The sequence below is a fragment of the Mustela putorius genome, unplaced genomic scaffold (assembly GCF_011764305.1).
Source record: "Mustela putorius furo isolate JIRA1106 unplaced genomic scaffold, ASM1176430v1.1 tig00000275_pilon_pilon_pilon, whole genome shotgun sequence".
Taxonomy (NCBI): domain Eukaryota; kingdom Metazoa; phylum Chordata; class Mammalia; order Carnivora; family Mustelidae; genus Mustela; species Mustela putorius.
In genome coordinates, this window is record NW_025421341.1 from 22,688,072 (window position 1) to 22,695,380 (window position 7,309).

The window sequence follows — 7,309 nt, forward strand, 5'->3', positions numbered from 1 at the left end:
GACATCAGAGTTGGGCCCAGCAGAGAGGTCCTGGCAGGCCAGCTAAACCCTCATGACAGGATTGGAGCCAGCTCCCTTGTCCGACCCACACGCACCGTGCCAGACCCGGGGATGAGGGAAGGATGTGTGGCCTTCCTCACAAAGCGAGCGCCCTGCTCCAGTATTTTTGGGGTGGCTGGTCCGGCAAGCCGTGCTGGTTTACTCCTTGGAAAGCCACTGCAGGTCTTCGGCCCGACATCTGAGGGTCCCCAGACGACATCCCTGTAACGAGAGGGGACCGGCATTGCGAGAGCATGGGCATGGGGGATAGGGGGAGGGCTGAGTTAAGTAAGTAATGAAAATAAGTGTCCTTGGTGGTTTAGAGCATGTTTGTGCAGACATTATTTTTCATTTCCATCCCATCACAGCATCTGAAGGTGTGCGTGTTTTACTGGGTGGGAAAAAGGAATGGGGCTTATGTTCCCCCTTCACCCTTGAGAGAAAATTGGATCTTGCTAGAGCATTCAGCGCACATGTTTAGCAGTGAATACCCATGGTATAAGGTATTCAGCTAAATAAGGACTTTGGGGGAAGTCATGAAATTTTTCCAAAGTTTAACTTTGGAACTATAGTAGGGTAAATGTCAGAACGTGTCTGCTGTTTTTCTAAGTTGATAACTCACACCCACTCCCTGCTTGGAGACCAGGGAGAAATACGGGGTATTTCTGGATTAATGGAGTGAGGATCTGGGGTGGGGGCACAGAGGGTGGTCCCTATTCCCGTTCACTTCAGGTTCACTCAGGATTGATCAGAAGCTACTTTAGAATGAATACTAATGAAGAGGTGGCCTTGTGATAGGAAGAGAACAGGGACCTTGTAGTCTGACCTTGGATTCTAATCCCAGTTCTGCTTTGTGACCTTGCACAGGTGATCTAACTTTTTTAAGTCAGGTGTTTAAGATTTAATTTATTTATTATAGAGAGAGCACATGAGTTGGGGGGAGAGGCAGGAGGCAGAGGGAGAGAGAGAATCTCAAGCGGACTCCGCAACGAGCGTAGAGCCCGATGCAGGGCTCATTCCCACTACTCTGAGGTCACCACCCAAGCCGAAGCCAAGAGTTGGATGCCCAAGCGACTGAGCTACCCAGGCACCCCTTAAGTCGGGTATTTTAAATAACATGAATATAATACCTACATTGCAGGGCTGTGAAAATTAAGCAAGGCATGGTAAAAGTATGTAGTACGTAAAGGGAACTTAATACATGGTTACTGCTTTCTCCATTTGCTGTCAAGCTCTGTTCTTTGGCTAGGAGATGAGGCATGAAATGGAAAACCCTTTCCACAAGGGAAGTGAAGCAGCTGAGACATTTTAGAGGGGAGGAAAGCCAAGACGGACTCCATATTACCTCATCATCCTCCACACAAACACTGCCAGCATTATTAAGTCTACTGTTTTACTCTTCATTGGGGGTTTCTTTGGTTAATATTTTACAGAATACTTGGGGCGTCTGGGTGACTCAGTTGGTTAAATGTCTGCCTTCAGCTCAGGTCACGATCCCAGGGTTTGGGGATTGAGCCCAGCATTGGGCTTCCTGCTCCGCAAGAAGCTTGCTTCTCCCTCTCCCTCTGGCTGCTCCCCTGCTTGTGCTCTCTCTCACTCTGTCTCCATCAAATAAATAAAATTTAAAATATACATATTTTACAAAACACAAATTCCGTTGGACAGGAAACACATTAAGCATTGCAAGTATGTGAATTGAGTGCAATTATTCCATCCTATCCCAAGAGAAATCCCCTTTTTGATAGAAAAGGGAGGGCAAGGGAGCACTGGGGACCTGGTGGCTGGGAGGGGAAAGAGCGGGGTCCAGAAAGTGGGAGACCTTGAACTGGAACCGGAGCCAAAGAACATGCACAACATGTGCCAAGCGACAATTGTTACAGGTGCATTCCTAAGCTTTTGGGCTATTAAGGGCAACTATCCCTAAAACCAAGAGCAAACAGCACATGGTTTGCCCCTAGGCCAGCGAAGGATGTGGATAACCCAGCCCATGGTAAGTACTTCCACATCCCTGTCAGCTGAATTAGTTGAATAAGGGAGTCACCAAAGGCAGCGGGGGGGACCTCCCCTTCTCCTTTCCTCTGCATTTGCCCTTTAAGACAAGATTAGGGATGCCTGGGTGGCTCAGTTGGTTAAGCAACTGCCTTTGGCTCAGGTCATGATCCTGGAGTCCTGGGATCCGTCCACATCAGGCTCCCTGCTCTGCTTCTCCCTCTGACCTTCCCCCTCTTACACACACTCTCTCTCTCTTTCAAATAAATAAATAAAATCTTAAAAAAAGAAAAAGAAAAAGAAAAAGACTTAAGATTAAGCTGTGTACTTACTGGTTGAATCCCCCAACTGCTTTGAGACTTTTCAGAGATGTGTAGCTGAGGGACCTCTGTTTCAGGCCTTTTGGGACTCTGACCCAGCCTCTCAGACCTTCCAGGCCTTTGGACCCTGCCCCTGCCCCCACCTGAGCTGAGTTTGCCATCCTTGTTAATGTCCAAGGATCGATAGATGCTCTTCTGACATGACCTTTCATTAGCTTCGGAGCACTGAAAGCTGGAAGCAATCTTAACGTTGCTCTTGGCAGGTTGCCTACATAGATGAAAGCACACAAGAAAGATCGATAGTTACTTTCTAAAACCAGTTGGTGCTTTTGTTATAACGGACACAGCGCTAGGGACCGTCACTGGAAAAGCTAACACATTTGAAAACCTCTTTTCTCTCTGAGCTTCAGTTAGTGAAATGGGGAGACCAAAGCATACTTCATAGGGTAGTTACAAGGGATCAATGGGAGGCAGGGGATGGATGTAAAGCACAAGGCAAAGTGATTAACATTTAGTGCAGATTTAAAATAGGTTCTAGGGGTGCCTGGCTGGCTCAGAAGAACATGTGACTCTTGATCTTGGGGTCATGAATTCAAGCCCCACAGGGGGTATAGACATTATTTAAATAATACTTTAAAAAAAAATCGGGGTGCCTGGGTGGCTCAGTGGGTTAGAGCCTCTGCCTTCAGCCTAGGTCATGGTCTCAGGGTCCTGGGATCGAGCCCCACATCGGGCTCTCTGCTTAGCAGGGAGCCTGCTTTCCCCCACCCCCCCGCCTGCCTCTCTGCCTACTTGTGATCTCTGTCTGTCAAATAAATGAATAAAATCTTTAAAAAATAGATTCTAAAATAAGATATCACCGCCCAAAACACTTCTTCCATGAAGTAACAGTAACCTAGCATGTTACTGTTTCAACAGTTATACGATACTGTTACAATAGCACAATGCTATTATAAAACAAATCAAATGTACTCTAATACTATTCATGAGATACTAAACCTGATGATTTCATCAAGATAATTAGCTCAGAAAGATGCAACCCTTTAACATTAGCTGTCAGGAAAGTGCATTTAAACCATAATGAGGCAGGTTCAGTGATTTGTTATATATACCTCAGGAAGAGCCAATGGGATGAAGCTACCATTTAGGATTATAACTGAACCTCTAAGTCAGAATGTTATTGAAGCCAAATGAGAGGGCATCTTGCAGGGGCACCCTGGGCAGCATCCTGAGTGGAGAGCCACTCCTCCAGAGACGCAGGTGTGGCTGGAAAGGGAGCCTCATCCTTGCACGCCGGGCAAGGCACGTTCAAGGAGAACCTCGGGTTAAGCTATTTGTAGAGGACCTGCTTCTGGGTCTAGGTTGCTGTGTAGCTGAACAGTTCCCTCCTTGGGATCTATTGAAAGTTAGCCCTTGACATAAGGGAGTGGGGGTAGGAAGGAGGCAAAACAAAAGAAAACCAAAATACAGGAAAAACTACAAGAAGACACCATTTATGTAGTAGGGTGGGTCACATGAAAAAGACTGAAAATACAGAGCAACCGGAATGCATACATTGCTGGTGGAAATGCAAAATGGTACATCAGGAAACAGTTTCATAGTTTCCTGTAAAGTGAAACATACTCTTGGAGTGAATTTCTGGGTCATATGCTAATATGCTATATTAGTATATGACCATGCTATATTAGCATATGACCCAGCAGCCCATTCCTGCACGCAAATGTTCATAGCAGCTGTATTTGTAGTAGCAAACACTTGGAAATGACCCAAATATCCAACAACTACTGAGTAAACAAACTGTGACATATCTGTTCAATACTACTTAGGTATAAAAAATAAGTAAACTGGGTGGCCTGGGAGGCTCAATCAGTTAAGCGCCTGACTCTTGACTTTGGCTCAGGTCATGATCTCAGGCGCCTGAGATCAAGCCCCGCATAGGCTCTGTGCCCGGTGTCGAGCCTACTTAGGATTCTCTCTCTCCCTCTCCCTCTGCCTCTCCCTGCCCCCTATCCTGGCATACACACTTACATTCTTTCTCTCTCGCTCTTTCTCAAAATAAAATAAAATAAAATAAAATAAACTGATGCATGCAACAATATGGAGGAATCTTAAGAGCACTATGCTAAGTCAAAGAAGCCAGAAACAAAGAACTATGTATTTTTTAAAAGATTTTATTTATTTATTCATTTATTTGAGAGAGAGAGCGAGAGAGCTCAAGAAGGAAGAAGGTTAGAGGGAGAAGCAGACTCTTCTCTGAGTGGGGAGCCTGACACGGGGCTCGATTCCAGGACTCCAGGATCATGACCTGAGCTGAAGGCAGCCCCCCAACCAACTGAGCCACCTAGGTGCCCCAGAACTCTATATGTTATGATTCCACTTATATAACATTATAGAAAAGACAAACTGCCTTGTAGCAGTTACAGACTTCGGAAATCGATGGGAAGTGCTGGCCCGAAGGAAGGATGGATGGTGAAGCCAAAAAGAGTAAAATATATTAGAAGATTGACAAATGTGACAGTGAATTCATCGTATGGTCAAAGGTACCCTAACAGTTATAAAGTAATAATTAAGTGATTTAGAAACGATTTTTAGTGGTTTTTTCCCCATATAAGGGGAGATGTGTTTTTCCTACACATTTCCTAAAAAATGTGTTTTTCCTACACATTGTCCCTCACTGAAAACAATGAAATAGATAGTACATGGCCAAACAAAAATTTTTGCCAGTTGTCAAAAGAAATTCCCAACACCATTATTTGGTGATTTGTGGCACATCTCCAGATTTCTGGGTTTTCCTTTTTCTTTCTTTTGTCTCAATATATATTTCAGGAGCACTTGAGTAGTGCAGTCCATTAATCAGCTGACTCTTGGTTTCGGCTGACTCTTGGTTTCATGATCTCATGGTCGTGGGATCGAGCCCTACATCAGGCTCTACTCTGAGCATGGAGTCCGCTAAAGATTCTTTCCCTCTCCCTCCCCTTCTGTTTCTCCTCCTGTTCTCGTGTGTGTGCTCTCTCTCTTCAAAATAAATAAAATCTTTTTAAAATAAAGATCTATTTTATTCATACCACTCTAAATAAAACTGCTTCCTTTTACTCTAGAATAAAATGGCCTACATTTATACTTACAGATTTCCTACGGATTACATAGCCACGATATATCCCAGAGATGCAGCTGTAAAAAAAAAAAAAAGGAGACTTCATAAAATGGAGTCTAGAAGTTCAAACTGCAAATTAGATTTTATTTTATTTATATGAGAAGCCAAATTCAAGACTAGGGTTATCCATCATAGCAATCAACCCGTAGCTAATTAATCCTTCAGAGATTAATCCTACGGAGATACCTGTAATATCTCCTTAAAGAGAGTTGTCAACTCCCATCTAACATCTATCTTGACAACTCTCTCCCCTAATACTGGAGATGGTAAACCAACTCCTCAGTATAAAAGATAACATATGTTGGGAGTCAAGAGCAATTTTTAAGGGAGACAGCAATCAAGAATGTTTGCTAATTTAAAATCAATGTGATTGGGGCGCCTGGGTGGCTCAGCGGGTTAAAGCCCCTGCCTTCAGCTCAAGTAATGATCTCAGGGTCCTGGGATTGAGCCCCACATTGGGCTCTCTGCTCAGCGGGGAGCCTGCTTCCCCCTCTCTCTCTGCCTGCCTCTCTGCCTACTTGTGATCTCTCTCTGTCACATAAATAAAATATTTTTTAAAAAGTTATTAAAAAAAATCAATGTGATTATTTCAGCCAAGATAAAGTAACATGGACTAGATTTGCCCTCCCCCATGAAACAACAAAAAAATGGACAAAATATGAAATAATGATTTTCAGACACTGGACATCAGGCAGCATATGACAGTGACCTGAGAGATGGGAAACAAAAAATATGATTCTTGTGGTTGCCCAGCTTACTACCTGGAGAGAGTTTCTAGACCAAGGCTCGAGGAACTGGACCCCAGGTGGAGCTTGGCAGAGCCCCTGAGCTAAAGAAGGGGAACTAGGAGCTGGGAGGCCAGGAATTCACAGGTGAATTCCCAAAGAAGAGTACTCCACACAAGAGAGGGACAGGGAGAGGGCTCAGGAGAACTACAGCAGGTCCCTTTTGAGCCTTTGGCTGAATTCTGATCAGCACATGCATGAGAAAAGCCTGGGGGTGACTAAGGGAACAATCCTCAGAACTCATATAGGGACAGGAATAGATTGTGTTCCCCCTAAAGTAGAAAAATGTATAATTCATGGGACTTCAGATGGAACATTCAGAGGGTTTTACCTTGATAGCGGAGAAAAATTAGTCCTAAAGTCTGTTCTAATCCCACCTAACAGAATTTAAAATCTACATGGTTGAAATCATTTATTTCCCTTCTTTGGAGATGGTTAACTTTCCATCTGGTCCCTCAATAAATATTCATTAAGTAACTGTGAAGTTGACTAGAAATGTTTACTTTGTCTAGATTTCGGCATCCAACTCCCCAGTTATACAGATGCAAGGGAAGACATGGATGAGACCATCACAGAAGTGGACTAAGGTGTATCATTTGTTGGGGAGCCAGAATATCCCATCCCCTTCAAGATCCTTCCAGCTGAACTAAGAATCAAGTTGTCATCAGACACAGAAGATCAAACCTAACAGTGTTCATACCGGGAATCCAAACCGTCATGGAAATTCCAAAGACAAGCAGAACAAGATATATACGTCATCCTGAACTAAGGAGAAGGGGGTTGGGGTCTGGGGATTCAGAGGGAAGAAATGCAGTTCACAGGGCAGTGAGCAGGACAAATGTTGGTAATTGGATATTTTCACTGCCATACAGATGGGTCACTTAGATAAAACTTATCTTGGGTAATAACCATTATTTTGGGAAAGACCCCCAATTTAAATTCTTCTAAGTAGTTCAGGGAAGGGCCAAAGTCCCTGTAGAGCCTGCAGGGTCTTAATCGCCTTCAGCTCCAAATAATCATCA